The following is a 10,191-nucleotide window of genomic DNA, read 5'->3' as shown; positions in this document are numbered from 1 at the left end:
TGTAGTTCAGGTTAGCATGGGAGACCTGGGGGGCCACCAAAACCCCACCATGAAGCTGAGACTTTACCAGCAGCCCTGGCAGTTGGAACGGATGAGAAAAGCAAAGAGTGAAAAAGGGTCGGCAAACAGCCCAGCGTGTATTTGCAAATTGGTGGAAGACCTGAAAATAGACCCTGCTGCCTCACTTTATTCAGTCCCACATGGACCCCTATCTGTCTCCAAATTCTAGTTACCCCAGGGGTCATGCAGGGACCCTGACCCCTGTAGGTTTCTGTTGTGCCTGTTGTTCGATCTTGGCTACGGCTGCTTAATTCTCATTAAATAGCCAAGTTTCTTTTAATCTTCTTCCAAAACAAGGAGCTTAAGCTTTACAACAACATCTCCTAGGAACTTTCAGTTCTCCTTTGGGGAGATATTTCTTTCTGTTGAAGGGAAAATTTCCCAATAACTCTCTCCTGCTGCAGGCACCGAGACCAGAGGCAGCGCAGTGCCGCTCCCTCATCATTTTCTAAGGGAGTCACACATCCCAGGCTGTGCGCTCTACCTTTAGTTTCCCGTTCTCGTTCCAGCCTGTCTGCTTGAATTCATTCAAAGGTGTAAGAAAAAAAACCTCTTGGGACAGTCTGTCCCGTGCTGCACCCACCACCATAAAACCTCGGCTGCAGTACTACTGGTTCTTATCAGCCATCACACCTTAAAGTATAGAAGGTGTGTCTAATATTAGCCAGGAAACGTCACGGTGAAGACCTGGACTTTTTCAGCTAATCGGTATTAATAACTTCCTATGTTTGAAGACAGCCCATAGGAAACGCAGCCTGACTCATCTACCCTGTAATTAGATGAGCTCCTCGAAAAAGTGCAGGTGGCTGCACCACAAAGGCACATTAGCCAAGGTGCAGAATATGCTTCTGACCAAAGGGCAGATAATAGCAGCAATAATTTCCTCCACTGATATGATATAAAAAAGCAGTATTCCTGACAGATTTGGCATCTGGCTGAGGCTGGAAACTCAAGCAGTCATTTTCTTTCTCTCTCATCTCACTCAAGGGAAATCTGTAATATGCACAAAGCCTTGATTTATTTCTTACACTCTCACAAATTACTGGAAAACAATTATGCAGTAAAATTTCATGAAAACCAGAAGATATTCAGGCCTATTTAGTACATAGGTTATTCCTAGACTGTGATTCTTACCAAAGATATTTGTTTCCTCTGTTCTTTTTTCCTGCCAAGTTCAGCCGTATATCACTTATGCATCTGAAGGCCATGGTGTAATGCAATATGAAGCTGTGAATGGGATAAAGTTACATATTCTCCATTGATTTTCCATTATATCCATTATCTTTAATACTGGAATGCAGGTTAGTGCGAGGGCCGGAAGCCTCCGCACCTCCATGCTGACTGCTGCCTTATGAAAACCATCCCCTGGGGGCAGATAAAATCAGCTGCAAGTTGCAGAGGAGACAGGAGTCCCCCAAAGTGTCCAGCTTAATGGTGGAAGCGGGTGGCTCGTCCATCTGTAGGAAAGAGAGAAGGAGAAGGTAGACTCAGGGAGGGGGACATGAGGGGCTGGGAGGAAACCAGAGAAAGGCTGGAAGTGAAGGCAGGGGAAGGAGAAGAGAGAGGGAGAACAAGGGCGCACGACAGATCTCCTCAAGGCTTCTTGGCACTGAAGAAATCACAGAGTCACAGAATGGTCAGGGTTGGAAGGGACCTCTGGAGATCATCTAGTCCAACCCCCCCTGCCAGAGCAGGGTCACCTACAGCAGGTTGCACAGGACGGCATCCAGGCGGGTTTTGAATGTCTCCAGAGTCGGAGACTCCACCATGCTTTTTGCATGCATAACAAAGGAGAAACAGAAAGAGATTTGTGGTCCATGATGCTGCTGTGATGCTGTTGTTCCCTGCTGTGAAGTCCCCCAGGTACCACCAGCACTGCTGCCCAGGAGAGCAGCAGGGCAGCAGCCGGGGGGGGGGGGGGGGGGTCGAGGGTGTTCAAAAGCCTTTGCTCCCCAATCCCGGGTCTTGTGGGAAGCAAGCAGAGGGCTCGCTGCCAGTGCTGCTCGGCCCCATGGGTCAGGATGAGCAGAGAGGGTGTTTGCAGGCGGCACCAGGGCCTGCCACCGCAGCGGCTCAACCCAAAGGCTGAGTGTCGGCACTCAGGAGTGAGGAAGATGAGTGGGGTGGGAGGATGCAGGGGCATGGGGAAAGCAGGACACTTGGGAGCCTTGCCACCCAGATGGGCCCAATTGCGCTGGGACTAGATCTTAACACTGGCTCTCTAACTAGCTTCTCAAATCGCATTTTTTAAGGCCGTGTGTTAACAGAAAACAACTGTTCAAATTTAGCAAGTTCCAGCACCACTTTCACCCTTGTTACGTCTGGGCCGCAGGAGTAAGAAACACCACTGCCACTTAATTTGTCATTCCTCTCTCAAAGGGTTAGAGTGGTTAGTCATGTGACTGGTCGCCTTGGATGATCCTAGGCAAGCAATCCCAGCAGGATTTCTCCATGTGTGACTAACTGCTCCTCCCGGGAGGCCGGAGCTTCCCATCGGGAAGGCAAAGGACTCCCCATTTTAGCAGCAGAGCTGTCTGTAATCTTAACTCTGCAGTCACTGCTGCTGCTCCTGTAACGTATTTTTAAGATCAAAATTCTTCTGCAGGACAAGTGACCTGTTCATCTCCATCTGACCTTTACTGCTCTGGCTACTCTTGTTGACATCTGTGACTAATTTGTGAACTATGAAACCGAGCTGTGACCAATACAAAAAATCTTTATTAAAACCCTGCCAGGTTGACCAGCAGGCGTTTCTCAGGAGAGTTGCTCCAGAAGAGCAGGCTCTGAGCAACTCCACGGGACGACAATTCTGGAACACGCACCTCATCCCAGCTTACCCTGAAGCATGGGCTGCGAGCTGCCTTGCTTCACCTGTAACCCTGGGGACCGACCTTAGGCACCTTCGTGCAAATTTTCCTTCCCTTACTGGGCCTGGTAGAGATGAGGCTCGAGCCGACACAGAGCAAAACCTTTCCAGCTAGCAGGAGAAGAATCTGGTACCTTGTTTTGCTATTTTAGCAGGGGGAGGGCGCAAGCCAGGCTCCTTCCCGCCTGCCCTCCTCGCTATATGTGTGTGTATGTGCATGTGCTGCGCAGCGGGACCCCTTTTCTCATTTAAACAGCCAATTAAAGCCTACTTTGGCACTTAGCACATGACATCAACTTGCAGTACTTAAGCTGCCTAGCACAGTGTGAATTTAATTTGATAAAGGGGCAGCTAATAAAGATCTTGGAAGGCTGGTTAAAGTTCATTAAGCCTTTCCTTTCAAGGTACACTTCCCTCCAGTGCAAAAGCTTGCGTCTACTTCTTTTTTTTTTAAAGTTGTGTTATATCCTGCCACCAGAAAAAGGTGCCTGTGTCACATCCCGACAGGGTATATTTGAAGTCTCACTGTCAAAGTCATGTCGGGCCTTGGTTCTTTGCCCAGAAATGTGCAGAAAGAAAAAATAAAAGCCCTTTTCCCTGAGTGCGGGCGAGGAACGCAACACGGGTTGGTGCAGGCAGGCTCCTGAGAGGGGAATTGGGCTTCTGTCACACTGAGCTGCATTCATCTTCCTTCTCTTGAGCCATCCGTAATTCCAGATGGCTTTCATAAACAGATGAGGAGGCTCCTCTGAGTTCACTGGTTTAATGAAGCCCGTATGGCTGACTCATGTAATAAGTATTTAATCATGCTGATGAAAATCATTTTAAAAACTTCCACCACACACAGTGCTGTTCCCTGCGCAGTCGTGGAGCTGATAACACAACATCACAGCCAAGGAACCTCCGTTTTCCAGAGTGTCTCCAGCTGCCTGCCTTGACTTTCATCAAGGGGTTATAAACGTGTGCATGTGTTTGTGCATTGCCACCCTCTAACAAGGACTCGTTCATCTTTGAAAATACTTGCCAAAACACCTACAGAAGTGCCACAAAAGGAATTTTTTTAAGCTCCACATTCCCTGTGCAGCTGTTTCAGAGGTCACACAAGGGTTAACACTTCAGTGTTTACATCTTCTCATTAGTTTCTGTTTGTGCTCTCAAATGCCCATGCCTTAAAAATTCGAAGAGCTTAAGTGGTGTCCATTTGTAAACAGAGAAATGCCACAATACCTTGCAAATAGTAAGTCATGGTAGGTGGAAATTGTTCCTCTTGTCAGCAGAAGTCATCAGCAATGCCATGAAGGACACAGGCTTTCATCTGTTCCAGAGCATGGACCTACAGGAACATATGTAAATCCATCACATCTCAACTGGCAGTCCACATAATTTCATTATGTTTTAAGCTAGCTCCAAAAAGTCAGTCCTCCTCCTCTCCTCCAGAGAAAACCCAGAGTTGATGGTCCCTTCAGAGCAGGCTGCATGCAGAGGGTGGGGGTGACCCTCCCCTGGGGCAACGCTGGGGGCCTTAGACCTGTTCTCGTGTGCAGTTGTCACCCAAATAGTCCCTTGTGGGCTGGAAGATTCAATGTCAAGATTTGAACTTATTCCTTGCTGGACAAGGTCTGTAAATCACTGCCTTGGAGGGTTGGGAAGGGTTGGAAAAGTCAATGAGGTCTGAGAATGAGAAAGGCCACCTTGCATGGGCCGAAGCCCTAAGAAAGTTCAAGGTGCCCTGCCAGGTACCAAGTTTTCTTCCATGAAAGGCTGAAAGAAGAAACATTAACTCTAGGGCTGGATTCATGTTGTCACGTTTGTCCTTACCTTTACAACTGGCTTACTTTTTTGTCCTTACCTTTACAACAGTGTTCATGGCTTTGGAAACTGGGCTTATTTTAATTTCCTTCACTTGGTTTTACAATAGACATTTTTTCACTTCTAAACATGCACATATGTTGAAAAGATACCGGTATAGGCTGAACGGAAAGACAACTGTGATCCTGCCTCATCTGCTTACAGTGTGCTCAGGAATTGCCCTGTGCTTTCTGATTGACTGAGATGCCCTTCGTGCTGCTATAAATGCTTGTTTCTTGGTGGTTTGTGTTCAAGTCTTCAAGATTGGGAAGTCTTAAAGATTAGGAAGTCTTCTGGTTAACTTTGAACCGTATTGCTGTAGCACCTAGACATACACAGCTCCAAATCACTGGAGCGTTACGGTCTTGAGAGGCTTGATACCGAAACCCAGAGTTCACTTTATGCAAGTGCTTCGTCCTCCCATTCATGAGCTTATGAATTTTGGAGCTGCAGGATCAAACTCTGCAAATGCAGGAATTCTGCCCCCCTTCTTGTATCTCACTTCAGAGCACCTAATTAAGATGTCATCGTGACTATTCAGAAGAGCACCTTAAATAGAAAAACACTGGAACGATGGAGAGGTCTCAATTTCCTTGGTTATGACTTCAAACTCCGGAGCTGAAGGACACCAAAAAGAGAGCTTAATGCCTATAAATCTTGCAGCGTGAACTGATTCATGACTCAGCCAAAGTGCCCAAGCCCCTAGGAGTCAGGAGAACAACCCTTTAAAATACAGTTCGCTACTATCATTGGAAACTTTAACCCACTGGCTTCACACTCAGAAGGTTTAAGCTGCAAATGGCAGGAGAGGATTTATGTGTTCCTCTGAACAAAATACGTCAGGGTAGGAAAACTTGACCCGACAGTTTTGAGACATGCCTGCCGTAAATAACCAATTGATTGGCTGACTCGCAAAGCCATTAGCAGGCGTGAGGTGCCTGCTGAGATTCAGACACCACATAAAATGCTGGAGGTGCCAGCAAAATGGACACGGCAATTGGCTATGCAGTTGTCTTCCAGCAGACTGCACAGGAGGGCTCGTGAAAAATGGAGCAGCTTTCATCTCGCTCGTTTGACACCGTAGCTCTGGAAGGGGATTGTGCGTGGGATACAGTCTGTCATAAGCAAAGGGGGAAGAAAAGAGAGATAAAATGACCACCTTGTGCTTGAGCAGTAAATCATCTGGAGGAGTAAAAGTATTTCAAATGAAGTTGGAGATCCTGCCTTGACAGTTGCAGACAATGAGTCTTTTCTGCTGTAAATCACCACAGCTGCCAAGTGGCACTGGTAGGTCTGAGCTAATGGGGCTTTCCACCCCTTGAGAAGTGGCAGCAGCAGTTATAGGAGAAGGGAATTTGATGACTCAGATCACAGGCTGTCAGGTGAGAGGACCAGAGGTTATGTTTTACTATCTGAGAACAGGCCATTTTTACCTTTTCCCTCCATCCCTTCTCCCTCCCAAAGAAAGCACACAATGCACCCATCTTCGCTCTCACTGCTGCACCCACTCTTGGACTTGGGTTGATCTTTTTGCACTGTCCCACCCTCACGGTGAGAGAAGGGGTGAAAGCAGTGGAAGTTCCCTGGAGCTTTGCCTACCAAGTCTTTCATTCTGGAGAAGAGCGGGCACTAGGAAGCAGAACAGACATGATGCTGGTCTACTCCAGACGTTCATTTGTACCAACCTGAGACATATGCACCATGCAATTGAGTAGGAATGTGGGTGTAAGTGGCTACATAAACAGCAGCAGAACGATGAACAAGAGCCAGCTCCTGAGGGAGGCTGCGGCTTCGGGCACTAGCCTTGAACAAGCAAAGACGGGGCTTTGTTCCAGTATCAAACATGACATGAGAAGTGATGGCTGGGAGATAAAAAGGCAGGTAGGAAGAATGGGTGTATATGAAATTACATTCAATCTGATCCTTCTCAGTCTCAAGTTCTTTCCAAGCTGCGTCTGTTCAAGGAGATAGTAGGCCAGCACACAAGGACCGGCCCCCTGGGTGGGTATGTCCTCCTGTGTTAGCCAGTCTACTTCTTGTACTGGCTTTTAAAGGAGTGAGAAAGTCCTCAGTCCTGGCATTGCCACCACTTAAAGCCATTTGCTCTTTCAGAACCAGAGGATTCCTCCACTGTGTAGGACTTGGTTCCCCCAGACAGTTCTTTGTTTTATGGATTAGATTCAACAGCTTTTTTTGCCTTTTTTTTTTCTCCAGGGAGTGAAGGCCCATAAGGGAAGAATTATTTCCAAATAATTGCATTTACAGAGCATGCAAATATGCACTGGCTGAATATTGACATGCTGCTGCCCAGGTGGTTTCCTGGTGACTCCTAAGACATCAGAAATGGTGAGCACCAGCAGAGGATTCATCTGCTTACAGGAATCTGGCCCTGTTCCTATAAACTACAAGCCTGTACAAGCATAACTCTGCCTAAAGTCTCCCTAACTAATCTCAGGTTTTATTATAGCACCCTGCTATCCCAGCAACGTCTTTCGAAGAGGCAAAAATACCTTAATCTCCCCACGCAGCAGTAGTCCCCCCCATTTTAATACATACATACTTGCATGCAGTGCTGTCAGAAGAAGCATCTGCTTGAATAAACCTTCCAGAAGAGCATTCTGCAGGACAACAAGCATCACTTGGAGCGAAGACCTCATCCATGCTCAAAGCACTGTCCCCAGAACTCGTGGCATCGTTTCAGTCAACGCGTTCAAAACACTGAGGGTTGGCTTTGCTGGAGGCTGGTATTTCTGACTCTTCTTCGCACTGGTTTGGTCCGTAGTCTTTAAAACTGGAAGCTGAAGAAACAGATACAGGAAAAAGAAATTAGCTATGTAGTTCCCACCTCTGGAATACGGAAAGATGGGGTTCCCAGGTTGGATGGGGTGTCTCTGCTATCAGGAAGGAAAGGGAAGAGCAGGTCAAGGGAGAGGGAGTTTGTGTCTGGAAAACACAGAGTAAACTGCTGCCAAATACTTTGAATTTAATCTCCCTTTTTTTGTTGTTCTTTTTTTTAAACTGAAATCAGCTTTAGGCAAGGGATTGGAGGCAAGAAGCTTTTGGGATCTTGCTTCTGTTTTGCAGGAAGTAGTTCCTTTGAATTCATGGGCTTTTTGTATAAATTAGGGAGATAAGAATGATCACATTCAATAAGAACAGGAGCTCAGCATCTCATCTCTTGACAGTAGTTTGGAAACAAGTATCAGAAGGGGAATAGGGAAAAGGAAGAGCAGTTGTCCCTCACCCAGCCAGCTTCTAGCCTGCAGTGGTTTAGGGTCTTCTGAAGACCCATGTTGCCTCTTGTATCCATATGGCTTCTGCAGTGAACAGGCACTGTTTGTGCTGTTTTCCATGAGTTGGTTTAATCCTACCCTTTGAAAGTTTTAGCCGCCACCACATCACCAGCGAGGCACTCTGCAGTCCTGTGAAGCCTGTTAGAAAAGGGGTTCCTTTTGCTTCTTTTAACCTTGCTGTTGGGCAATTTCTTTAGGCGCCAACAGCTTCATGTTTACTTCATAACTACTGAGGGCTCAATCCATGTCCCCTCCTTGCTAGCTTCTTTCCAAGTGTCTTACCCTCTTTGAACTGCCCGTTTTTTGGAAACCTAATGCTACATTTTGCGCAAATGTTTTGCTACAGGAGAGAAATACCTGGTTTTGGAAGTGTCATTCTAATACACACAGCGCAAATGTTTATAAATACATACCTGCACACAGACACAGCGCTTGTCAAAACACATTCAAAGGATACCTAGGTTCTTTCGTGTATCACATACTCAGAGTGAAAATAACCAGCTATATTTAACCCACATCCAAGCCCAGACTAAATTATTTTAAAGGTCAATTAAAGAACAGAAAATCTCACTAACCAAGAGACAAAAAGCTCCCATTCATCTGCAATTCCAAGAGCTTTAACAGAACTAAAGCACAGAATGAGAAACTGTAATTAAGTACGATTTCACATAAAAATCATTGACAACTCCAAGTTTCTATACCTGCCAAGACCTGAATTCAGATGACTGCATTTGGCCTACAGCAGTTGATGGAAACTCCATCACTCAGCGCACTGATGTAGTTGTTTGGAAACCAACGGCTCTTGGCAGAGAAAATACATTTCAGCTTCTGTTGAATGACTGCACATATGATGAGCAGAAGATGAGATAGACCAATAGCCGGTGCTCAAATTTGGATTATGTTTTGGCTGGTGCTTAAAGTTCAGGTCTGAGGCCAAGTGAAGGCTAGAATTTAGCCTGCAATGTAATCCTAAAATCACATGGACTGTTCTCCTCAGGTATTGGACTCGGTGGCAGAGACCTGGGGGTATTTTCTCCCTTGTGATTGCTAGCCTGTCAGTTTGGCAGGCGGCGCTGTGCTTGCTGCATTCCTGTTCTTTGGCCCTATGTGAGTCAGTTCTGGAAAACTCTTATTTGACCACAACTGGAAAAGAAAGAGAGAAAAAAAAACCAAGCCAAAATCCATACATCAAATTTGTAGGACGGGTTTGAACCACAGAGTCCGGTTTTCTACCCCAGCAGCCTGCATGATCCCAGCTCAGAGATCCCGGTGCAGTCCCCACAACAGCCACAAACAGCCGAAGGAAGCACTCGCGGAGCCGAGACCCTGCTGCCGTCACCCAACCTGAGCCAGGCAGGCGACAGCAGTCCAACCGGGACAGCAACGAACGCAGTGAGCCAAATCCCTGAAGAAACATCGGGATTTGTTCTCTCTGTCTGCTTGGAAAAGCTATTTCCAGAACTTAACTCAACACCTTCCTTCAACCTCAGAACATCTCCTTGGGTAAACATAATCACCTTCCAGGTTTGGGCCTTACGCAGCAAGAGATCAGTCCATGTAGGAATGATATTTAGCACAGGTCACAGTTTAAAATGCCATCAAAAATACCTGGAAGGGCATTCATGTTTCAGCTTTGCCATCAGCTCTAAGGTGAGGACACCTCAGCACGTCTGCTCAGGGCGTGGATTTGTGATGTGCACCAGAACATTTGTGCAATAAGCAGAAACGATGGCTCAGCTCCATTTCTTGTGCAGTCTGCGATTTCTTAACGTGTCTGACACACTGGGAGCCCATTCGAAAAGCAGTGACGGAAAACTTGGAAAGCAAATGGGAGTGAAGAAAAGCCCTTGGTGTAATTTTACAGCGTGTGAAAGACTTAAAGCAAGAAACACAACCAGATGCCACAAGGAAACTACTTTCAATTAGTTCTGCTTTGTGTTATACCTACTGATGAAAAATAAAAACAAATTCATTCTGTCAACAGCTCTATCTATAGCATAATCCTTAAATGAACTCATCCGTCAAACTGGTCTCCTCTGGCAAAACACATTACAATCCCTGTTTCTCAGCTGTGTGAATCAATCATCTGTTTCCCAAACCCATTGGTCAACATCTTAGGAACCC

General features: G+C 46.4%; 1 long non-coding RNA gene across 1 annotated transcript; it reads right to left on the bottom strand.

The window, feature by feature from the left end:
- Positions 1-1,157: 1,157 nt before the first annotated feature.
- On the bottom strand, positions 1,158-7,355 carry LOC309673951. Its single transcript, XR_014269352.1, has 3 exons — positions 7,335-7,355; positions 4,154-4,259; positions 1,158-1,517 (listed from the first exon to the last, which is right to left on the bottom strand). It is a non-coding gene; the product is annotated as an uncharacterized lncRNA (long non-coding RNA).
- Positions 7,356-10,191: the final 2,836 nt, after the last annotated feature.

This window comes from Vanellus vanellus, assembly GCF_965231255.1.
Source record: "Vanellus vanellus genome assembly, chromosome: 6".
NCBI lineage: Eukaryota > Metazoa > Chordata > Aves > Charadriiformes > Charadriidae > Vanellus > Vanellus vanellus.
Note: the sequence above shows the minus strand (reverse complement) of the source record. Positions and strands in the feature narration are given on the sequence as shown.